A 25865-nucleotide genomic window follows, 5' to 3' on the forward strand; every position below is an offset into this window, starting at 1 on the left:
TATATCAAAGCTTCTTTAACTGTGGGTCATGATCCCATGTGGGGCCATGTAACTGAATGTGGGGGTTGCGAAAAATTTGGCAGTAAATGTTTGATTTGCATACCTATTTTGACTATTTTGAAATGAGACATTCTTGTAAGTTTCAATCCAATTGGACACACATATTGCAAAATAAAGATTTTTAAAAGTGCCATTTGCTTTGTGAGTCACTCATCTTTATATGGAAAGCATGATCGTCACCTGAGGTCCTATAAAAATTTTGCAGGTGAAAAGGAGTCATGAGTGAAAACAGTTTAAGAAGCCCTGCCCTATATCAATGAAATCACATGCCCAAGTCCAAATCAAACCAAACCAACAGAAGACAATTGTGACAAAGACCCTATTGTTAACTAGAGTTTGCAGTCACAACAATAGGAAAATCAGAAACATCTGCCCAATATAGAAACATGGAAGTCTCTGCCTTTGGGGGATTTCTGTTATTGTGTTCTTAAATAGCATGTCATGAAAATTCATGTCCTGTACTTAAAATATCAAAGGACATGTCCATACATATGCCACATATGGAACTGTAATGACATCAAATATTACTATACTATATAAATTGTACTGTAAGCTTCATCCCCCTCAATGGTTAATATATCTATATTAAGATCATAATAATAATGATAGTTAACATTTCTTTTCTTTTCTTTTCTTTTTTTTTTTTTTGAGATATTTTATTTTATAAATTTGATTTAATTCCCTATATATTTTAGAGATGAGGCCTTTATCAGAAGCACTGGCCTCAAAAATTGTTTCCCAGCTTTCTGCCTCCCTTCTAATTTTGGATGCATTGCTTCTGTTTGTACAAAAATTTTTTAATTTAATATAATCAAAATCATCCACTTTGCATTTTATAATATACTCTATCTCATGTTTGGTCAAAAACTGTTCTCCTTTCCAAAGATCTGATAGGTACACTATTCCTTTCTCTCCTAATTTACCTATGGTATCACCTCTTATGTCTAAATCATGTATCCATTTTGACCTTATTTTAGTATAAGGTGTAAGATGTTGGTCTAAGCCTAATTTCTGCCATACTATCTTCCAGTTTTCCCAGCAGTTTTTGTCAAATACTGAGTTCCTATCCCAGAAGCTGGAGTCTTTGGGTTTATCAAACACTACATTACTAGTGTCATTTACTACTGCATTTCCTGAGCCTAGCCTATTCCATTGATCTACCACTCTATTTTTTAGCCAGTACCAGATAGTTTTGATGACTGCCGCTTTATAGTAAAGCTCCAGGTTTGGTACCGCTAACCCACCTTCCTGTGAATTTTTTTTCATTATTTCCCTGGATATTCTTGATTTTTTGTTTTTCCAGATGAATTTTGTTATTATTTTTTCTAGCTGTATAAAATAATTTTTAGGTAGCCTGATTGGTATGGCACTGAATAAGTAAATTAATTTAGGCAGTATTGTCATTTTTACTATATTAGCTCTGCCTATCCATGAGCAATTGATATCTTTCCAATTATTTAGATCTTATTTGATTTGTGTGAAGAGTGTTTGGTAGTTGTGTTCATAGAGTTCCTGGGTTTGTCTTGGCAAGTAGACTCCCAAGTATTTTATATTACCTACCGTTACTTTAAATGGAATTTCTCTTTCTATCTCTTGCTGCTGGACTTTGTTGGTCATGTATAGAAATGCTGATGATTTATGTGGATTTATTTTATATCCTGCTACTTTGCTAAAGTTGTTAATTGTTTCAAGTAATTTTTGACTTGATTCTCGAGGATTCCTTAAGTATACCATCATATCATCTGCAAAGAGTGATAGTTTTGTTTCCTCCTTGCCTATTCTAATTCCTTTAATTCCTTTCTCTTCTCTGATTGCTAAAGCTAACATTTCTAGGACAATATTAAATAATAGGGGTGATAATGGACATCCCTGTTTCACCCCTGATCTTATTGGGAAGGCCTCTAATTTATCTCCATTGCATATAATACTTGCTGATGGCTTTAGGTAGATACTGTTTATTATTCTAAGGAAAGCTCCCCCTATTCCTAAACTCTCTAGTGTTTTTATTAGGAATGGGTGCTGTACTTTGTCAAAAGCTTTCTCTGCATCTATTGAGATAATCATATGATTTTGGTTGGTTTTCTTATTGATGTGGTTGATTATGTTAATAGTTTTCCTAATGTTGAACCAGCCCTGCATTCCTGGTATAAATCCCACCTGGTCATAGTGTATTATCCTGGTGATCACTTGCTGTAATCTCCTTGCTAATATCTTATTTAAGATTTTAGCATCAATATTCATTAGGGAGATTGGTCTATAATTTTCTTTCTCTGTTTTTGCTTTGCCTGGTTTTGGTATCACCACCATATTTGTGTCATAAAACGAATTTGGTAGAACTCCTTCTTCACCTATTTTTCCAAATAATTTGTATAATATTGGAATTAATTGTTCTTTAAATGTTTGGTAAAATTCACCCGTAAACCCATCTGGCCCTGGGGATTTTTTCTTAGGGAGTTCATTAATAGCTTGTTCAATTTCTTTTTCTAATATGGGTTTATTTAAGGATTTTATTTCCTCTTCAGTTAACCTGGGCAGTTTGTATTTTTGTAAATATTCATCCATTTCATTTAGATTGTCAAATTTATTGGCATACAGTTGGGCAAAATATTTCCTAATTATTGCTTTAATTTCCACTTCATTGGTGGTAACATCACCCTTTTCATTTTTGATACTGGTAATTTGGTTTTCTTCTTTCTTTTTTTTAATCAAATTAACCAGTATTTTATCTATTTTATTGGTTTTTTCATAAAACCAGCTCTTAGTTTTATTGATTAGTTCTATAGTTTTTTTGCTTTCAATCTTATTGATTTCTCCTTTAATTTTCAGGATCTCTAATTTAGTGTCTAATTGGGGATTTCTAATTTGTTCTTTTTCTAGCTTTTTAAGTTGCATTCCCAATTCATTAATCTCCTCTTTCTCTTTTTTATTCATGTAAGCATTTAGAGCTATAAATTTTCCCCTAAGCACTGCTTTGGCTGCATCCCATAGATTTTGGTATGTTGTCTCATTATTGTCATTCTCTTGGATAAAGTTATTGATTGTTTCTATGATTTCTTGTTTGGCCCATTCATTCTTTAGAATGAAATTATTTAGTTTCCAATTGATTTTCATTCTACTTTTCCCTGGCTCTTTCTTACATGTAATTTTTATTGCATCATGATCTGAGAAGGATGCATTTACTATTTCTGCCTTTCTACATTTGACTATGATGTTTTTGTGCCCTAATACATGGTCAATTTTTGAAAATGTGCCATGTACTGCTGAGAAAAAGGTATATTCCTTTCTATCCCCATTCAATTTTCTCCAGACATCTATCATGTCTAACTTTTCTAGTAATCTATTCACCTCTTTCACTTCTTTCTTATTTATTTTTTGGCTAGATTTATCTAATTCTGAGAGGGGGAGATTCAGATCCCCCACTAGTATAGTATTACTATCTAATTCCTCTTGTAACTCATTTAACTTCTCCTCTAAGAACTTGGATGCTATACCACTTGGCGCATACATATTCAATATTGATATTACTTCATTATCTATAGTACCTTTAAGTAAGATGTAATTTCCTTCCTTATCTCTTTTAATGAGATCTATTTTTGCCTGCACTTTGTCTGAGATAAGGATTGCTACCCCTGCCTTTTTTACTTTAGCTGAGGCATAATATATTCTGCTCCAGCCTTTTACCTTTACTCTGTATCTCTCTGCTTCAAATGTGTTTCTTGTAAACAGCATATTGTAGGGTTCTGGTTTTTAATCCACTCTGCAATTCGCTTCCGTTTTATAGCAGAGTTCATCCCATTCACATTCACAGTTATTATTACTGACTGTCTATTCCCCTCCATTCTATTTACCCCCTTTGTACTTTTCCCCCCTTCTTTCACCCTATTCCTCCTCACCGACGTTTTACTTCTTACCCCTGCCTCTCCCAATCTGCCCTCCCTTTTTATCACCCCCCTCTCTTTTCTTTACCCTTTTCTCCCTTGCTTTTGTCCTCCCTTCTCAGTCCCCCCCTTTCCCTTCCCCTTTTGTTTCCCTAAAGAGTGAGTTAAGTTTCTTTATCCCAATGAACGTATATGTTATTCCCTCTTTGAGTCAAATCTAATGAGAATAGGGTTGAAACCATGTTCCCCCCTCCTTTCTTTCCCTCTATTATAATAGGATTTTTTCCACCTCTTCATATGATATAATTCATCCCATTCCACCTCCCCTTTCCTCTCCTCCCCATAGACTCCCTTTTTATCTCCTTAATTCTTTTGTATCATCACATCAAAGACAATTTATATTTATACCCTCTATATAAAGTCCTTCTCTCTGCCCAAATACATTTACAGTTCTTAAGAGTTATGAGTATTATCTTCCTGTGTAGGGATATAAACAGTTTAACCTAATAGGGTAACTTTTTTTTTCCCCCTCTGTTTACCTTTTTAAACTTCTCTTGAGTCTTGTATGTTGAGATCAAATTTTCTATTCAGTTCTGGTCTTTTCACCAGGAAAGATTGAAAGTCCCCAATGTCATTAAATGTCCATCTTTTCCCCTGAAAGAAAATGCACATTTTTGCTGGGTAATAGATTCTCGGCTGCAATCCAATCTCCTTTGCCTTCCGGAATATCATATTCCAAGCCTTGCGGTCCTTTAATGTTGAAGCTGCCAGGTCCTGAGCAATCCTGACTGTGGCTCCATGATATTTAAATTGCTTCTTTCTGGCTGCTTGGAGTATTTTCTCCTTCACCTGATAATTCTGGAATTTGGCTACAATATTCCTTGGAGTTTTCCTTTTGGGGTCTCTTTCAGGAGGTGATCGATGGATTCTTTCAATGATGATTTTATCCTCTGATTCTATGATATCAGGGCAGTTCTCCTTAATAATTTCCTGGAATATGGTATCTAGATTCTTTTTCTGGTCATGGCTTTCAGGCAGTCCAATGATTCTCAAATTGTCTCTCCTCGATCTGTTTTCCAGATCAGTTGTCTTTCCAATGAGGTATTTCACATTTTCTTCTATTTTTTCATTTTTTTTATTCTGCTTGACCGATTCTTGGTGTCTCATGGATTCCTTTTCTTCCAACTGTCCCACTTTAATTTTTAAGGCATTGTTTTCTTCAGTGAGATTATGCACCTTTTTTTCCATTTGGCTAAGTGAATTTTTTAAGGTATTGTTTTCTTCAGTGAGATTATGTACCTTTTTTTCCGTTTGGCTAAGTGAATTTTTTAAGGTATTGTTTTCTTCAGTGAGATTATGCAGCTTTTTTTCCATTTGGCCAAGTGAATTTTTTAAGGCTTTGTTTTCTTCAGCTTCCTTTTCTAAGCTGCTGATTCTTTTTTCATAGTTTTTTTGTGTTGCTTTCATTTCTCTCCCCATTTTTTCTTCTACCTCTTGCAATTGATTTTTAAAATCCTTTTTGAGCTCTTCCAGGAAGGCTTTTTGTTCTTGCGACCAATTCACCTTCCCTTGTGAGGCTTCAGATGTAGACAATTTGAGGCTATTGTCCTCATCTGAGTTTGTGTTGGCTTCTTCCCTATTGATACAGAAGCTCTCAATGGAGAGGGCTCTTTTTTGCTTCTTACTCATTATTGCAGCTTATTTAATTATTCTTTAAGTTGAGGTCTGCTCTGGGGGCACCAGGGTCCCTGTTTTGGGCTTCTTGTGCAGGTGTATAGGTGCTGTGTGACCGGGCTTTTACTCTGAGGCCTTTATGGTGTGTGGAGATCCCCTGTCCTGCACTTCCTGTCTGATTGTGCTCGGCCAGCCAGGCGCCAGACCCCGGCGTCTGATCCCGCCGTTCGTGGCCCTCTCGGCCGGTGCAGGTAAGTTTTTCCACTGTCCTTCTTGGCCACCAGATTTTTGAACCAGGTTCCGGGAGCCTCAGTTGTTCGGCTGTGACCCGCAGCTCCTGCTGATTTGCCCCGACCCCCTCGGCGCTGGGTTGCTGCCCTGCGCTGGGCCTCCCTTTTGCCCGAGTCAGACCGACCTTTTCCTGAAGTCTTCTAAATTATCTCTGGTTGGAGGACTGTGTCTCTCTGTCTCTTTGCAGGTTCTGTAGTTTCAGAATCCGTCCAGAGGCTTGATTTAATGTTCGTTTTGAGGGAACAGAAGGAGAGCTCAGGCAGCTTGCTGCTTCCTCTCCGCCATCTTGACTCCGCCCCCCTGAGTAGCCTTCTTTTCTTTTCTTTTCTTTTTGTGGGGCAATGAGGATTAAGTGACCTGCCCAGGATCATACAGCTAGTAAGTATCAAGTATCTGAGGCCAGATTTGAACTCAGGTCCTCCTGAATCCAGGGCTGAGGTTTTATCCATTGTGTGATCGTTAACATTTATATAGTGCTAACTGTGTGCTTAAATGCTTTGCACTTAGATGATTCTCACAACAGCCCTGGGCGTTTTATAGTAGAGGAAACTGAGGCAAAAGATTTTTAAGGGATGTGCCCTGGGTCACACATTTAGTGTCTGAGGCCAAATTTGAACTCTGTTTTTTCTTACTCCAGAGGCTTTTCATTCTATCCACTTCACCACTGAGGTGCCTGTATATAGAGAGACCTAAAACTTTTGTTAGCTGCCATCAGCTGGTGTTCTGACCTCTGCACTCTTATCTCTGACCCCTGAAAACATATTACCAAATGTCTGAGGAGAGATGCTACCCTTCCCTCAGTATTTTAATTCTGTAAAGGCATGGTAGCCAATAAAAAGGAACTATCTAAGCCTCTTGTGATGTGATTTGAACAGATGCTGTGCCTGCCCCTATGAACTTATGATTTAAATGAGATACCACTGATATGACAATGTGAACTCTAGGCAGACAGTGAAAACTTAGTGGCAGAATCCATGAAACAGAAGACTAGAATGGGCAGTAAAAGATAAGTCCTGACTTTATGTCCACCCTCTGGGAAAAGCCTTGTACAGAGTCCGATTTGCTAAGGCAAATGCTTGCATTTTGATAAAAGCATCAAACAATGGTATACTAAATAGATGATTTAAAAAAACAACAGCTACACGAATCATTGTGACCTGGGAATAGAATTTCACAACAACTCAGCTGGTGTATGGACATGAGAGGATTTGTATTTGTCCAAATTGGTTCACTCTGTTAATTGCAGTGAGGTTTAAGTGGCTAGAAGATGTTACTTTGCCCATATAATAGATACTACATGACCTAATTTTCATCTTCTTTTGCTGCACTGAAGGGCAAAACCAAATGCTTGCTTCTCAGCCCAAGAATATAATCAAGTACCTGAATCAAAAACTGGAACTAACTGCACTAATTTGCTGCATCTTGAACAGAACTCAAATAGCTCAGCTTCTACAAAAAGATACAGTCTTAGCCATACCACATAGGGTGCCACCTTTTAAGAAGGACCCTGGGGAGTTTTTGTATGTCCAAAGGACGATGCCAAGCATATTGAACAGAGCAGAGACCATGCAGGATGAAGATCATTGGGAGGACATTGGAATGTTTGCCACCCCCCCCCAAAGATTTGGATGGGGAGCTATTTTAAGTGTCTTCAAATATTTCAGGGACTGTCAAATGTAAAGAAGGGTTAGTCTTGTTCTCTTTCATTTTCATTATGTGCTTACTAAAGGCTTTAGACTGCTCCGGTCTGAATAACTACACAAGACAAAAGCAAGAACAACAGGTAGAAATTGCAGAGAAGCAAATTTATATTTTATGCAAGCAAAAATTCCCTAATGCCAGAGGTGTCCCAAAGTTGAGTTGTCTGCATCAGCCGAAGTGATTGCCACATCCTAGATGTCTTGGAGTCCATGTTGCTTTTTGCTATGAGGAGATTCCTGCTTCAGTTATCGATTAGACTGGACGATATCTGTGGCATCCTCTCTTGCTCAGATGCTCTACGTCTTTGATTCACCAGTCCCACAGTCCCCCAACTTTTGACCGGACATTCTCCATTTCTCTGATGGTGTTCTCCTACTTAATGTAATACAATGAGGGCAGCTAGGTGGCACCATAGTGCACAGAACGCCAGGCCTGGAGTCAGGGGGACACATTTTCTTGGGTTCAAATCTGGCCTCAGACACTTACCAGCTATGTAATCCTGGACAAGTCCCTTAACCCCATTGGCTTCATTTTCCTCATTTGTAAAATGAGCTGGAGAAGGAAATGGCAAACCACTCTAGTACCTTCACCAAGAAACTACAAAAGGAGTCACAAAGATCAGACACAACTGAAACAACTCAACAACCACAATGCAATATATTATAACAACACTATATATATATATTTATGCATATATAACTTATGATATATACTTATAAAAACAAGAAAAACATTTCTAAAACATTTTTTGATCCCTTGGAATATGGTCATATTAAACTGAAACCAAATCCAAGGACATCCTATACAGTATTGGAAACATAAACTTTATATTAGGAGACACAGATTGTTTCTCTTTAGTGCTTAATTATCCTTACATTCGCACACCTATCAATGTGTGTGTATGAGATGAGGCCAAAGTACAGGTCTCAGGTGTGAGAGACATTATATATATATATATATTATATATATACATGCATATATATATATAATACATTATTTCTGAAATGGGGAGAGGGCAGGAAAGTACATTGACCTTGATGTCACAGGGTCTAGGTTCAAAATTCTTCTTCCAATGCTTGCTACCTATGTGAATTTGAGCAAATCACTTATTCTGCCTGGGTTGCAATTTCTTCATCTGTAAAATGAAGGAGTTTGATTGGATGGCCTCCGAGGTCCTCTTTAGCTTTTGATCTATGAGCCTAGTTTTGTTGATGTCTCTCTAGCTATCTATTTTAATTAACATACAGTAGAAGCATTTGCAGGATTTACTTTTAATATGAGAAGGTTGCTACCTACTTGTGTTACAGTCAAAAGAATTGAAGCTGTAATGATCATGAAAAAAAAAAACAAAAACCCTTGGTGACATAGAAAGTATATTACACCCACAAAGTCTGCTATTGACTCTGTCAGCTAAATAAAACTTTTTTTCCCTGCACAGTACAGCCCTTCCGCACTGAGAACACATGTTCTGCTGTAATAAGACAGCATGTCACTGTACTGTACCAAAGGATACAATTTCACCAATGTGGAATTTGCCCCTCACCCCCATTAATGCCATAGAAATTCTTGTTTCTAAAAGAAAGTATACTCAAGAACATTATGTCTCTGCTCAGTTTCATTCCTGATGGACATGTTGAGAAAATTTTACACACAACTAATGTAGGTTCCACTGTATTGAAAACAATTCAAGACATGATTAGGGAATGAGAGAAAATGACAGTCAATAATGTTTACGATCAAGACAGATTCATTCATTAAAAAAACATTACTTTCAACAATAAAGAGAATGATGTACTTCTCATTGGCTCAAACATAAGTGAGGATAATAAGAAAAGAAAATAATGCTGTTGTGATAAAAAACATCTCTTTAATATTCTGATATTGACATATGGTTTCCAGTCATGAGGTGCACAGAATAGTCACAATTGAAAGTGACCCAAAGGACAATGGAAAGACACCTGGTGAGTGTAAGGAGGCTTTAGCACCATGCCAAAAATGACTTGGGTGAGAGAAGTAGAATAAAAGCCACCATCAAGGAAATGGATGCTTGGAAAAGGAGATGGGCTCGCCTGGTAGAGAGCATATAGGATAACAGATGGACTGCCTGGGTGCATCACTGGGAGTCATGAAATATTAAAAAGCCCCAGAGGAAGGCCTACAGCAGGTGAGAGAGATTCTCCCTGGGGGATTTATAAGGAGCATGTGGACAAAAGGCACACAGGATGAGAAATCATTTGGCTTTCAATGTACCCTAAAGAAAGATGTGGCTTCATTGGTGAGATTACAGTATTAAAGTATCAATGTAAAATACGTCTCTATGTCACTATTTTTCTAAAATAAATGACCTTTTTATTAATTAATTAATTAATTAATTAATTTGCTGATGCCCTACTATGTATTCAGTACCATGTGGGTCCCTTCAGGGACAGGGACTATCTCTTGCACTTTTCCCCCCTATTCTCAGCACTTAGTAGAGCGTCTGGAATGTAGTAAGTGCTTAATAAATGATGTTGACTGACCTGCTTAATTCTTTCATTTTAACTCCAAATATAAATCAAATATCTATCTACTCTTGATTGTTAAAGTTAGTGCATTTCAATGGTGTCCATTTCTAGACACTTCAGTATATATGCATATACATTCACATGTATAACTTGCTTTAGGCAATAAAAGGTTTCTGAAAAGTTTTGTATAATTTTAAAATCCAATCATATTTAAATTCATTAATGCCAGTCTATATTTCAGTGAATTATTTTGCAATTCAAATACCCTTTCTTCTAGTGCAGATATTTATCCAGTAAAGTACCTTACAAATTCAGCTTTATTTACATGCAAATAGATGTGGTTTCTTTATCTGTCTAGTGAATTGGTTTGGATTGAATAATCTCAAATCAGAATTTGGATTGAGTAGCTAAGTAAACAAATAGGGTAGTGGTATTGTCACTGTTGTTGATGTTCAGTTGTTTAATTTTGATCATCTTTTATATCTGTGGGGTTTTCTTGGCAAAGATACTAGAATGGTTTTACATTTCCTTCTATAGTGTGTCCCCATTTTATGGGGCAAAGAGGGATTAAGTGACTTGGCCAGGGTCACAGGGCTACTAAGTGTCTGAGTCTGGATTTAAATTCAGATCTTCTTGATTCCAAGCCTAGCCATGGGTGCATAATGGGGGATGAAGTACATAATGAATGGAAAGGAAGGAACTTTAAAATACATTAAAAACAATAATTTGCAGCTTGTGGCTCAGAAGAACAATGCTGAGTTCACAGGCTTGACTCAATTGGGATTTCCATCTAGAATGCCTTTAATTTGTGAGCCTGACCAGGATTAGCATCAGAAGTTGTCTTGGTTATGACAATAACAATGACAAAAAAGAATAAGGACCTCATTCCCATGCAAGCATTCAGGATAACAAGACTTAGAATATAGGACAATCAGGTTATAAATTTGATGGCCATTGTAACTCACAAAGACCACATGGAGGTTCACAGAGGGGTTGCAATCTGTACTGGCAGAAGGAGTAATTACACCACTGAAATAATGGGTCCTTGAAATATTGAAGCAAGTACAAAATATCCCATCTTGTCACTTCACAAATTGTATTTTGGGCAAACTGCTTCTGCTCACCTTCATGGTTTCTTTAACTTGCTTCTCATTTACGTTGAATGATATGAGCGATGAGAGTTTCACCCATAATATCACCCAATATTCCTGGGATGAAGGTGGAGAGTTTTTACATTTTGATCCATCTGTCTCTTCTGCTCTATTTCCACTGCTTGGCTAGTCTGCTCTTGAGGAACTTGGCAGATCCAGGATTACTATGCAGAGTTAGAACTTTCCACAAATGAATGCACCACTTATGCAAGTACATTGCAAAGTGACTTTTTATCTTAGCTGTCTGGATTAATCCAAACTGAAAATGGTAATTTGTCTTGGACCAGAGAAATACAGCAAACTACTGTTTAATGGCATAAATATGTCATATATCTCCCTTCCTTTACTTAAAAGGCTTTCCAGAAGTACATAACTATTTCATGGCAAGAAGAAATGACCCAATTAAACAATGCCTTTTAAATCATGCATACCATTTGCCCACTTGTAAATAAAGTACCATGACCTATATTCAAACATCTGGAAAAAAAACACACCACACACATCCAACTTCCTGGATTGTAATTGAAAACCCCAGCATCCCTAGGTAGTCTTCCTGATCATGATTCTAAGAAGTATGGCTGAGCATCTGCTCACTACCTACTCAGACCTAGAGTCATAATTACCAATTCTTTCACAAAAGGAAAATCACATCAATCTTCACCCCCTCCTCTTCTCTTCCTTCTCCTCCTCTTCCTCCTGCTCCCAATTCTCCCACCATTCCCTTGTTATGGATCATCCTGATGCCTCTTTTGTGAAAGAAGCATGGGCTGAGGAGACCCCTAGACCACCAATAGCTGATGAGAAGCCTAAGAAAGGAGTTGGGAAGGAGTCAAAACTGAAAACAATGCCCACATTAGTTTCACAGTGACAGGGCAAGATGGTTCAAGTGGTGCAGTTCAAAACTAAGAGGCACACACAACTTAGGAAACTAATGAAAGCCTTTTATGAATGACAGAGTTTGTCAGTGAGGAAGATCAGATTCAGATCTGATGGACAGCCAATTAATGAAACAGAGACTCCTGTAGTTGGAAATGGAGGATGAAGAACCAATTGATGTATTCCAGGAGCAGGCAGGAAGAATTTACTAAAAAGACATTTTTGCAACTCTAGTCCTGAACTTTGCTTCCAAGGAAAATGATACATTCACAATTAGAAAACCAAGATTTGGTTCCTCCACATCCTGACTACTGCAGTATGGTTTTCTTTCTTCTTTGATTCCTTTCCTCCATTCCTTTATTGTACAGAAAGTAATTGGTGTATGTGCCTAGGCATGCATTTCTTAAACTAAATGTCCAGGGGGGTTTTGATCAATGTCAAATTGAGATGGAGAAGGAAAATCAAACTGGTTCTGTGAAAATATATCTTTTCTCTATTAGTGATATGATGATTCAACTTTTATTTTTATATTTCAGGAATTTATTTTGCTCTCACTGTTTAACAATGACAAAAGAAAAACCCACCAAAGCCCTTATATGCCTTGGATTGGATCATTTCTATGTTTTCCTTTTATCATAGTGCAACCAAAGATTATTTTATAACTTGTTTTTGTATGTGACTCTTACATGTAGGGCAATTGCAATCTTTCAGTAAGGATAAATTACTATAAAGAATTTGATGCTAGATAGTTTGCTCTTCAAGTCAAACAACTTGTTTAACTAAACTTGTTTGAAATTTAAAACAAAAGTCAAAAAACAAATTCAGTTGGGGGTAAGGAGATACACCCAAGGTCCTTTGGTTAGGGAGATAATTTTGGATATGGTGGCACTATTCTTGGGGAAAGGAACAAGTCAGAGCCATGTCACAGAAGACCTAACTCACCTGAAATAGTATGAGGGTCATGGTGGTTTGGGAAGAAAAGCTTTATTAGGCAGCTTCTAATTTTATCATATTATTCTTACTGACTAGATGCTAACTAGCTCAGTTGGTTTTACCTGCCATAGGTGTACACATACTTTCTTTCTATTTAAAAAATTTTTTCCATATAAAAATTTTATTATTTTCCAGTTACATGTAGAGATAGTTTTCAACTATTTCTAACTTTTTATAAGATTTCTTGTTTCAAATTTTCCTCCCTCCCTCCCCTCCCTCTCCCCTCCCCAAGACAGCAAGAAATCTGATATAGGTTATATATGTACAATCACATTAAACATATTTCAGCATTAGTCATGTAATGAGAGACAAATCAGAGCAAAAAGGAAAAACCTCAAAAAAGAAAAACGACAACAAAAACAATAGAAATAGTATGGTTCGATCTGCATCCAGATTCAACAGTTCTTTTTTTTTTTTTCTGGATTTGGAGAGCCTTTTCCATCATGAGTCCTTTGGAACTGTCTTGGACCATCGTACTGCTGAGAAGAATCAAGTCTATCACAGTTGATCAACACACAATGTTGTTGATACTGAGGTGTACACATACTTTCAAAGTTTTCTAAATTTTAGTCCCCCAGGGAAATTCCTTGTTGCCCTACCCTACTTATGAGCCTGTTGTGGCCATTCTCAAGGTTGCCCAATAAGAGTTAAGTTAATAAAAGTGATGGTGGAGATAAAGAGCCCAGTGGATGTGACACAAAACACTTTGGGTTTGGTGGGGCATATTTTGTTGGTTCAAAGTAAAGGGAAAGATCATGGAAGTGGATAGCCTCCCACCAGACATAGATGATGTTGAGAGATTCTAAAGAAGAATGAAGAAACAAAACCAAAATGATCACTCTACAATTAGTACAAATCTGGATCAAATTATTTTCTTTTGTTCCCAATTTCATTGATACATGGTACTCTTCTGTCATAGTTATCAAATCCACATTCCACTAAAATTTCTGCTGTCCTTAGGCCCCTCCCTGGGCTTTGATAGATGGCCTTTCACTTGATCTTTGCTGGAAGTAGGCCCCTGTATCACATCTAGGTTTTTCCAAACCATGGCATCTCATGAGTACCTCAGCTTCTCCTTATGTGTCATCTTCCCCATTAGAATGTAAGCCCCTGACAAACAGGAACCATTTCCTTTTCTCATTTCTGTAGCCATACCTTTTAGTTCCGTGGCAGGCACATAGAAATATTACTTTGTCATTCAAACTGGTTGAGGTAGCAGAGGAAGCATCATGTTATCAAGAAATTGGTGGCCTTGAAATCAGAAGTCCTGGTTTCTATTCTCATCTTTGGCACTCATTTGACTTTTGACCTTGGGAAAGTTACATCACTTCTCAAAGGATGCTGGATGGAGATCATCTCTAAGATCTTTCAAGCCTTAAATACTATTTGTCATATAAAATAATGCACCATTTCCAGAGTCTTCTTGTTCTTGATGTTTCATTGCTGTCTCCATTAGGAAGACTTAATATGACAGGTTGTTTAGAACAATACTGAGCTGTGGGATCAAGAAAATGACTATAACCACACTTAACCACACTGTCAGATTCCATGCGGGTGAATTCACTTTGATCTTTTTAGTTAGACTCAACATTCTTAGAAAAAGAAGTCTACCTCTCACCCCCCTTTCATAAAGTGTACTAAGGTCGAGAAGTACATTAATTCCTTGGTTACATGAGGGTAATATTTGCACTTCATATCCTATTTCACAGGATTGTTTTTAGGAAGGCACTTTCTTAAATGTTATTCCTTTTTGTCTTTTGGTTTGGACTTGTAATTTTGTTGGCATAGGAAATGAAAGATAATGAAACATAGATAATGAAACTCTTTAACAATCTAGATGGCTAATTGTAATTTTTCTATATTTTAAATATTAGATTACAGTAGCTAGAGCACTAGACCTGGAGTTGGGAGGTCCTGAATTAAAATCTGGCCTCAGACACTTATTGGCTGTATGACCCTGGCCAAGTCACATGGCCTCTCTTAGCCTCAGTTTTCTCATTTGGCAAATAGATAAAATTATAATGCTTACCACTAGGGTTGTTGTGAAGATCAAATGAGATCATTGCAAATCACTTAGCACAGTGCCTTGGATTTGAACTCTGGTTTGTCCTTCTCCTTGGTCAGCACCCTAACTAGTACCCCCTAATAAACAATCATAGATTTACACTCTCCTTTCAGATGTTAAGAGGCTGCTAGCCCCCTGACTAAATGGAAATGACCAGCCCTCAGTGGACGGATAAGGCTCTGTAGGCTGTTTTATTTTCTTCTTGAATTATATCAAATGAATTAGTGAACTCTGCATCAGTCGAGTTACAGAGCTAAGTTATACTGGTACTATTTTTCCTCCAAGTAAATTACACTGCACTTTCCTTCCAAGCACCATTATTTTTAAATTTCCATGAAATAAGGAAATCCAGGTAATGTAATCAGGAAATCTGTGTGCCAGCTTAGGACGTCTGTGGGCCTGCAGCTTCGTTTATCTTCCTGGGGTACTGGAAATAGATGAAAGGTTCTCCTGCAAGTTTCTAGGGAGTTTGAGGGTCATGAAATTAGATACCAACTTGGAGGTGTCAGCCTTTTGTTCTTCCTTAGAACAGTTCTGCTCTGAGTCATCTATCTAGTCTGTGCATTTAAAAACATATAACTAACTTTGTTTGATCGCTTGATGAGGTGTGAAATACAGTAAGTAGTGGGAGTCTGCATGAACCTTCCAAATTAAGTTTGGAGTCAGTGGGTGGTTGAATGATTGGTCTTGAGGTAAACAGAGCAATGGAGTTGTGCTTGAGAGGTCTAAAGAGTGGCATGGAGAACAGGGTAGAGCCAATGGAGGGTAAGGGCCAGAGAGAAGTGGTTCACGGATGGCTGACTGGCTGGCTGGAAGCATAGATGGATAGATGAGAAACAGGCATGAGTAATTCCAAAGAGGCACTAGATCAGTCAGTCAACTGCCATTTCTTCCTTTTCTTTCTTTCTTTCTTTCTTTCTTTCTTTCTTTCTTTCTTTCTTTCTTTCTTTCTTTCTTTCTTTCTTTCTTTCTTCCTTCCTTCCTTCCTTCTTTCTTTCTTTCTTTTGGTAGGGCAATGAGGGTTAAGTGACTTGTCCAAGGTCACATAGCTAGTAAGTGTCAAGTATCTGAGACTCGATTTAAACTCAGGTCCTCCTGAATCCAGGGCTGGTGCTTTATCCGCTGCACCACCAAGTTGCCCTGCCCCCCCCCCAATTACCCTTTTTTAAAGGCCTGCTATGTTCCAGGCACTGTACTAAATGTTTGAGATAGAAAGAAAGGCAAAAACCATACGGTTTATTTTCTCAAGGAACTCACAGTCTAATAACATTAGAAAGAACCAGACAAGTGAAAGTAGTAGAGTAGCTAATGTTCATTGCAACAAGTTGATTAAATGAACTGTTTGGGGCCTAGGGCAGTGTAAATGGAGATGTAGAGACATATAGAGAGATGCTATCAAGCTATGGACTAAAAGATTTGCCACCTTTTTGAAGATGTGTACTGACTGAGAATGAAGAATCTAGGTTGACACTGAGGTTGTGAATCTGGGTGATGATGAAGTTCTGGAGGAAAGAGTGAATTTAAAGACATTAGCGGGCTGGAATGGCTCTGTTCTCTCATGGGCTGACTCAGGCCCTGAGAGATTGGAGCTGGGAAGACTTCTGCCAGATCTATAAGAGGGATCATTACCATCCTGAAAGAAGATGATACACCCTGAGCAAAGGCTGCATTTGAGCCCCCAAACTGACATTGCAGTGACTACTAGGTAACAGCAAAAAGCAAGCCCAGGGAGTCCAGTGGAGTAACCCAGCCATGATGATGAGGATGATGCCGATGACGGCGACAACAACGACAATGAACTATGTTTCACTTTAAGCTTTGCTAAGCTTTCTCTCAGAGTGAGAGACAGAGAGATAAAGACACAGAAAGACAGAGAGTATGATGGAGAGACAGAAATAGAAATAGAGAGAGACAGAAAAAAACACAGACAAGAGAGAGAGAGGGAGGGAGAGAGAGAGAGAGAGAGAGAGAGAGAGAGAGAGAGAGAGAGAGAGAGAGAGAGAGAGAGAGAGAGAAAGAGAATTTTGTTTATCACAACAGCCCTGTATCCTTCTTATCTGTTTATATATATGAGGACCCTGAAGCTGAGAAACGAAATGACTTACCAGGGGTCTCACAATTAGGAAGTATTTACTACAAGATTTGAACTCAGGCCTTCTTGCCTCCCAGTCCAGCACGCTATCTGTTATGGTACCTACCTGACTAGACATATTTCAGTCAAATTTTGGCAGAATCACTGTCTGCCTTAAGGACCAAACCCAGACATATAGTAGAACCACACACCCATAAAAGTCTCCCCACATAAATGGGAGCAGCATGATGACATCCAAAGAGATAGAACCCCCACTCCAAAGGCCTTTGTTTTCCAGCTTTCCTCTACAAAAGACTTTTTCTTTGTCTCATCATGGTGTGGAGAAGACCACATGGGGGGTTTCTAAGTCTTTAAGCTGGGGATCAGCCTAGTCACGCTCAGAGAAGCTCATTATCATTGGGTTGCCCTTAGAGTGATGAATTTGGGGACCAGAGTACCTCTGTTTATTGAGATGGGGAGGAGTAGGAAGGAGCGACAATTTATGATTGTAGAGGGTCTTTCTCTATTAACATCAGAAACCCATAAAATAAGCGTCAGTTTGATTCCAAATCTTTCTAAATTTCATTGGTCCATTCTCTTGCTTGAAAAATCCATTCCACTGTAGGGGGCAGCTAGGTGGCGCAGTGGATAAAGCACCGGCCCTGGATTCAGGAGGACCTGAGTTCAAATATGGCCTCAGACACCTGACACTTACTAGCTGTGTGACCTTGGGCAAGTCACTTAATCCTCATTACCCCACAAAAATAAAAAAAAATAAAACTCCATTCCACTGCTGCTTTTTATTACTCCAGTAGCCTGTGTCCCTCTCCTCACCATCCTGAGTATCAAGTCCATATCTTAACTCTTTTCTTTTGTTTGTTTGTTTTTTGCAGGGCAATGGGGGTTAAGTGACTTGCCCAGGGTCACACAGCTAGTAAGTGTCAAGTGTCTGAGGCCAGATTTGAACTCAGGTCCTCCTGGATCCAGGGCTGATGCTTTATCCACTGTGCCACCTAGCTGCCCCTCTATATCTTAACTCTTAACCCTCCTCCTCATCATGTCTATCCCCTCCATTCAGTTCTTTGCCCAGTGTGGTTTTGTGATGAAGACACAGACCTGAGAATCAGGAAGACCTAGTCCAAAATTTCCCTTAAGATGGTTACTAGCTGTGTGACCTGGGTCAAATGGTTTTTGCCTTGGATTCCTCATTTTGAAAATGAGAGGGTTGGACTTAATGACACCTAAGGTCCCTTAGTTCTCTAAATCTCTGATCCTGTGATTTTTCCCATAACATGACCTCTTACGTTTATTGACAAGAAAGAAGCTGTCACAGTGCACTCCCTTTCACTTCCTGATGGCACCTTATTTGGGAAATTGACATCTCCAGAGAAGACTAAACAGCTTTCAATTCCATTATTGATATGCCAATCTCTATTTAGATCAGGAAATTAGTAAAGAGGGATAAAGAGAACCTGGATATGATTAGTGCCAGAATAAGAAAAAGAGGGTGATGGTGGAAAATAAGATACATGAGCGGAACTAGGATTATTTAGTTAGAGGAGAAGGGCAAGGGAAGGCATGATGATCTAGAAGGTTACAAGGGCTATTGTATAGAGACTATGAGCAGCTCTTCTCCATCTCTACGGAGGACAGAATAGTAGAAGCTCAATAAAAGGGCCAGAATTGCAACAGCAGTGATTTCAATTAGATAGAAAGAGATGTCTCCTGACAGGGTTAGTTGTTCATCTCAATGGTACCTGAAAAGGTAAATTCTAGGAAGGTTAGAGCATCATTTGCAGAATGAAAGGCAATGATTCTACTGTGTTGGGATCTCTATATTTCAGGAAGGACATGGATGAACTGACTTGCATTTTGAAAACGAGTTCTAGGATGTTGAGACAAGAGGGTATGTGTGGAGGTTTAGCCTGGCAAAGGAGATTTCAGGATGGCAACAGCATTAAAATGTGTGAAGGCCTGCCACGTGGAAGAATTATATTAGATTTGTTTTCCTTGATCTCAGAGGGCAGAACAAAGAATAATAATAAGTAGCGTTTCCATGATACCTGAAGATTTGCAAAACATTATGTAAATGTTTCATGTTATTTTCAATACAACCTTTGTATTATTATTGCCATTTTATAGATGAGGAAACTGAGGCTGAAAGTGGTTAAATGACTTGCACAGGGTCATGTGGCTGGTTAAGTGTCTTAGGCCAAGTTTGAACTCAAGTCTTTCTGACTTCATGCCCAGTGCTCTGGCCTGTATGGAAGTTGCAGAGGAGCAGATTTCAGTGTGATATAAAGATAAGCTATCTATAAATTTGAGGTGTCTAAAAGTAGAATGTACTCCCTTGGAAGGCATTAGGCTCGATCGAACCAATGGTGGATGAAGAGGGGGTACTTGGCCAGGTTAGGGTCAAACACCCTGAACTCTGAAGGCCATTTTAACCCTTGGATTCTCTAATTATTAAGGGGACTTAAGGAATGAATTTCCTTGATATTTTTCATAAAAATGAATAATCCCTTATCTGTTTGGGGTCTATTAGTGATGATTTATCCTGGCCATTTTCCTATGAAGAGGACTAGGCTTCATCTAGATAAAGGGCTCAGACCCTGGGTCTGATCAACTTAAAAAAATTAATAATTATTATTCTAACAAAATTGATTCCCCTTGTATTCCTATTTATTTTGTTTCATTTTATACAATTCAAAACGTGATTCTGGACCGCAGGCTTTGCTAGATTCCCAAAGAGAAATGCCATGGAAAAATTTAAGAACCTCTTATTTAGAGGATCTGATCACTCATGAATCAATCAACCTGTTTCTATGTGACTTAAGGATGAAGGAAAATTTAAGTTTATGGATTTTTAGAGTTAACAGGCAAAGGAAATTTTAGAAGTGCTAAGGAGAACATTCAGGGTTGCATATTAGATCAGATTAAAGACATGAAGAAGGTAATCAGAGTTGAGTATATCAAATTTAAGATGTAGAGAAAATTTTTCTTGCCCAGAAAGTCATGCACTAAAGGGGCTTTAAATTACTTATATTCAATCAATTTCTCAAGTTAGATCAAAATGGTATCCTTGAATCATTGACACCTCACCCAGATTCAACATTTAAACACATTTTAGGAGCTTTCTATTACTATATATTTTATGGTCTTCCAATTGGAGGTGTATTCAGTTGGGGCAGGGAAACCTCACTTTAGAGAGTCCAACACAGTCTAGACGGATGAGAATGTTCAGCTCAATTCAATATAATGGATGTTTCCTGGGTGTCTATTATAGGTCAAGTGCCACATTGCTGAAATATGTTGGTTCTTTTGGAAATTCCATGGAAAGAAAGTACTCAGTCTTAGTCAAGAGAGCACTTTCCCAGCAAAATTACAAAATTCTAAGAACAGAGGAATTACTTTAAAAATAATCATCTACTTTTTAGCTCTAAAGATGTCTCATCACAACTCAATTCCAAAGTCATACTTTCAAAATTTTCCAACATTGAACAGACTAACTTGTACTGAATGCCAAAGGGACTCACATGGTGTAAGGCATGGAATACATTGTGTACTTGAAAGAAATTGAACAGGGGCATAATTATTCAAGACCTAGTGTCAGGAACAATAAAATCGAAAGTAGTTAAGGGACAGCTCATAATCTACCTGTAGCATGTCAGTGGCATAGCTAAAAATATCCACAGAACATGGGTTTAGCTCCCTAAGCTAATTACCAGCCAAAATATGCCATCTTCCCCCTATATGTACCAGCTAATATTATTATATGCCTAGTAAGATGACAGACTTACAATTTCTTTTACAGCAAATACAATTCATGGATTCTTCAGCAACAGGGGATCAATTACAGCAATGAAACAGGAAAGTACTAATGTGCCCATTGAGGCATGTGGAACACATTGGCACAAGTTTCTCTGAAAATTGGGTAAGATTTTGCAGTAGCAAAAAAAAAAAAAAAGAAACAAAATGAGTACTTGGAGATTGGGTAATGGGCAGAATGAACTGTGGCATGTATTGGTGTAATGTGGTCCTGGTCAAAAGTAATTACAACTATGAATCATTCAGAGTAATGTGAGAGAATTGCAAAAAATGATGCAGAACTAAGGAATTGGAACCAGCAGAAAAAAAAATATAAAACATATATGTGTGTGTTATGTGTGTATGTATATGTAATTATGATAGTAATTTAAATGGAAAAAAGAACTTACACAAATAGGTGAACTCTGATTAATCATAATGGCTAATCAGGGTTTTAGAGAAGAGATGATGAAAGGTTATTCAGGGCTATGCAGATGGAGTGTAGCATACATTGTTGGACAAAGTATTGTTCAATGGTGGAACACTTTAGGGGGCAAAGATTGTGATGTACAAACCAAAGGTATCAATTATTTTGGGTAAGAAAATATTGCACGTGGTAGGACTACTCCACACTCATTTCCTGATAAAAGGGTTTGGTAACCTAAGGGTATTATTATTTGCAAGCAGGGCTATTCCTGTATAAAGCTCAACTGACCTGAGAACAATCAAATGATAATGATGATGACAATGACCACGGAGAGCTAGCATTTACATAGTGCTTTAAGGTTTACAAGAATTATCTCATTTTATCCTTACAACTCTAGAAAGTAGCTGTTATTATTATCCCTATTTTCCAAATGGGGAAAGTGAGACAGAGAGGTTAAGTAACTTGGCCAGTTTCACACACGTGATATTTGAGGCTAGATTTGAACTTATGTTTTCCTGAATCTGGGCAGCTAGGTGACACAATGGATAGAGTGCTGGACCTGGTATCAGGAAGGTTCCTCTGTGAGTTCAAATCTGGCCTCAGACACTTGCTAGCTATGTAACCCTGGGCAGGTCACTTTTCTCTGTCTCAGTTTCCTCCTCTGTCAATTGATCTGGAGAAGGCAATGTCAAACCCCTCCAGTATCTTTGCCAAGAAAACCCCAAGTGGGGCCATGAAGAGTCAGACATGAGAAAAAATGACTCAATGACGTATTCCTAACTCCAGATCTAGGGTTCTTACTCTTTCTGATTCCCTTCTTTTTACGAATATCCCTGGTGTTCTGCACTTATCTCACCTCTAGCATTCCAGAATCTCCAGTTTATTCCCCATCATCTTTACTTTTGGTGGGTGGGGGGACCAGGATGCTGTATCTTAAAACATAGATTCTCTTCCAAATCATGCTTTTTAATATGCCGATCACAATATGTGTATGGCTATTCTAATCTACATCCTTTTTCTGGAGAAAAGAGAATCGATGTTTTGGCTTAATAACTGAACAGAACTTAAAACTTCCCAATTTCCTCATATATAAGGATAAGACCAATTTCTCAGAGCTGCTGTGATGAAAGCAATTCATGAACTGTAGAACATTCAGGTAATATAAGCTAATCTTTTTGTTGTTGTTTGTTTTTTGGTGAGGCAATTGCGGTTAAGTGAATTGCCCAGGGTCACACAGCTAGTAAGTGTCAAGTGCCTGAGACCAGATTTGAACTGAGGTCCTCCTGACTCCAAGGTCAGTGCTCTATCCACTGCACCACCTAGCTGCCCCAATATAAGCTAATCTTAATGGGGAGAACATGAAGAATCCCAAAGTTGTCTAAAGAGGCCAAACTAAGGTCCAAAACATTTCTTTCTCCTGAACAAGGTACAGGCAAATATCAATTTATATTCTCTTGTAGCTAGTTGGAATGGTGAGTAGGACACTGGCTTGGAGCTGAAGTTTTGAGTTCAAATCTGCCTCAGAAACTGACAAACTTTGTGACCTTGGACAAATTATTTAATCTATCTCATCTGTAAGGAAGTAATAGTCACACCTGCCTCCCAGGTTGGGTGTTATGATAAAGTGAGATATTTGTAAAGTGCTTAGCAAGTCTTCAAGTACTATAGCTGGGCAATGCTTTTTCTTCACAAACGAAAGATATTCAATGAAGTGGGCACCAGTAAAATAGCCAACCAGCTTTAGCCTATTCTCAACCATGTTGATCCCTTTGATGCAGGGATTTGAAGAGATTCCCATTTATTTGGGCTATATGTAATGACCCCAAAATGGCTGGTGGTGGTAAGGGACTGAAGGTTTGATCCAAGTCTAGAGGGGAAGCAATTTGTTCTATTCCAAAATAGTCTCTTGTAATTTGATCACAAATAGGATATGACAAGCAAAGTTTCCTGATTCCTTTTAGCAAGAGAAAGAGGCTATTCCTAATTAAGAAGCAGTATGGGGGGGCAGCTAGGTGGCACAGTGGATAGAGCACCAGCCCTGGAGTCAGGAGTACTTGAGTTCAAATCTGGCTTCAGAACATTGACACTTACTAGCTGTGTGACCCTAGGCAAGTCACTTAACCCCATTTGCCTCACCCAAAAAAAAAAAAAAGAAGCAGTATGGGTATAGCCCAGCTCAAGGAAGTAATTCATTTTTGGAAAGTTCCATGTAAAGTCAAATTATATTTTCTTTAACTGTGTTTTCTCACCAACTTATATTGTAAAATTGGAGGTGTATCCTTGGAATACTACCTATTTAAATGGATTGGTGAGGAAAAGGTTAAATTGGAACCCTATACTGAAATGAGCAACTTGGCATTCCTAGCAGCAGAGGGACTTGGGTAGTGAATGTGTAGAAGCTTATGAATGATGGTATTGAATGCATTTAAATCTCAAACCAAAAGGGAATTTGAGCTCATCTGGTGCAATCTTTTCACTTTACAAGTGAGGAAACTGAGGAACAGAGTTCAAGTGAATTTCCCAAGGTCATACAGGTGGTAATTAAGAGCTGAAATTTGAACCCAGGTCCTTTGACTTCCTAACCATTGCTTTCTTCTCCTATGCCATGTTGGCTCCAGTCCTAGGTCTTAGTGTTGTAACTTGTGGGGTGTGTGTGTGTGTGATGTTGCCTAAAGGATCTAGATAATTTATATTGCAAGAGTTCAGGTGTCATTTCACCTCTCTGGGCCTGGATTTCCTAATCTACAAAATGAGGAAATTGGACTTGATAATCTCTGAGGTCCCTTTAAGATCAATGATTCCATTCTATATTATGAATACTCCTTTATATCCTTTATCCATTTCAGAATATCTGCACCTGCAGCCTCTACCTCCAATTGAATGGCTCTTCCCAGAACTTCCACTTAAAGAAGGCACCCAGGCCATTAAAGTCTCATTTCTCTCCAGATTTTAGTACTGACTTTCCTCCCTCCTCTTCCCTCCCCTCACTCCCCTTTCAGCTTCTTTTCCCATCAGAACATAAAGTTCTTGAGAGCAGGGACTATATTTTTGCTTGCAATTGTATTCCCAGCACTTAGCACAGTGCCTGACCCATGGTAAGCACTTAATAAATGCTTGTTTACATTGACTAACTGAATAATAGTACATTTTCATACACTGGGTTTACTTTTAACAATGGATCAAAGTTACAGAGAGGCATCTGTAGATTCAATAGAAGGAAAAGCTTTGTAACAATTGGAGTTATTGGAAAATGTCATGGGAGACCAACATCAAGAGGTAATGACTTTGCTTTCAATAGAGGTCTTCAAGCAGAGACTAGCTGCCTATTTCTTGAGTACATTATACAGGTCATTTTTGTTCAGGCACATGTTGAGCTACTTGACTTTGGATGTCCCTTTGAATTCTGACACAGTGATTTTGATTCTTATGATGAATGATGTCTATGTAATCTTAAGGCATCTTCAGAAGGTGAGAAGTGGAATTGAGCTTCTTAGAAATATATGCCAGGCATGCAGCTTTCATGGAGAAAATGGCACTGAATCCTCAAGCTGGGAAGGTTCTTAGATTCAATTAAACTCAATGGAAATTTACTCAGAACTTACTGGGATCCAGGCATTGTGATATGTGTATGGGATTCAGACAATAAGAAATGGTTCCTGTCCTCAAAGCATTTAGCCCAGTTTTACCATTTTTCTAACACAGGGGCCTAGAGTGGTTCTGTGACTTACTTGGGGTCACATGGTATTGGGATTAGAATTCACTCTTTCCACTTTATGTTATTACTCTCTTTCAAGTGACTTCATAACAAAACTATTCCGAACTTATCTGGACAAAAGGGACACCAATATATAAAATAATTAACTACAAGCACCAACATGCTAGACAAGATCAACTAACTTCTGTCATCTCCTGTGATACACATTGTTGTAAAGTTGTTGCTGTTGTTGTATTTTCTATATTTGGGTGGGTGGGTTTTTTTCAATGGGGCTTGGGTAAGAGAAAGGTCCAGGCTGGTGGCTCTTTGTATACAGGGCAGCTAGGTAACTCAATGAATGGACTCAGAATCAGGAACATCTGAGTTTAAATCTAGGTTCAATTATTTACTAGCTGTGTTACCATGGGCAAGTCACTTAACTCTTGTTTGACTCAGTTTCCTCATATGTAAACTGGAGATAATAAATACATTTACCTCTCAGGGTTGTTGTGAGGATCAAATGAGATAATACCTGTAAAGCATTTTGGAAACCTTAAAATACTATAGAAATGCTAGCTGTTATTATTACTTGGCTCTGGGAAAACTGTGAGAGCCAAGAAGCATGGCTTCTTAGTGATAGCATAGATATAACAGTGAAGCAATATCCATATTG

General features: G+C 38.2%; 1 protein-coding gene across 2 annotated transcripts in view; it reads right to left on the minus strand.

Annotated features, from left to right (window-relative positions):
- The window catches only part of KCNH8 (potassium voltage-gated channel subfamily H member 8), a 418936-nt gene that overhangs the window by 107487 nt on the left and 285584 nt on the right, over positions 1-25865 (minus strand). The gene's annotated exons all lie outside the window — the stretch shown is intronic.

This window comes from Dromiciops gliroides, chromosome 5, assembly GCF_019393635.1.
Source record: "Dromiciops gliroides isolate mDroGli1 chromosome 5, mDroGli1.pri, whole genome shotgun sequence".
NCBI classification, from domain to species: domain Eukaryota; kingdom Metazoa; phylum Chordata; class Mammalia; order Microbiotheria; family Microbiotheriidae; genus Dromiciops; species Dromiciops gliroides.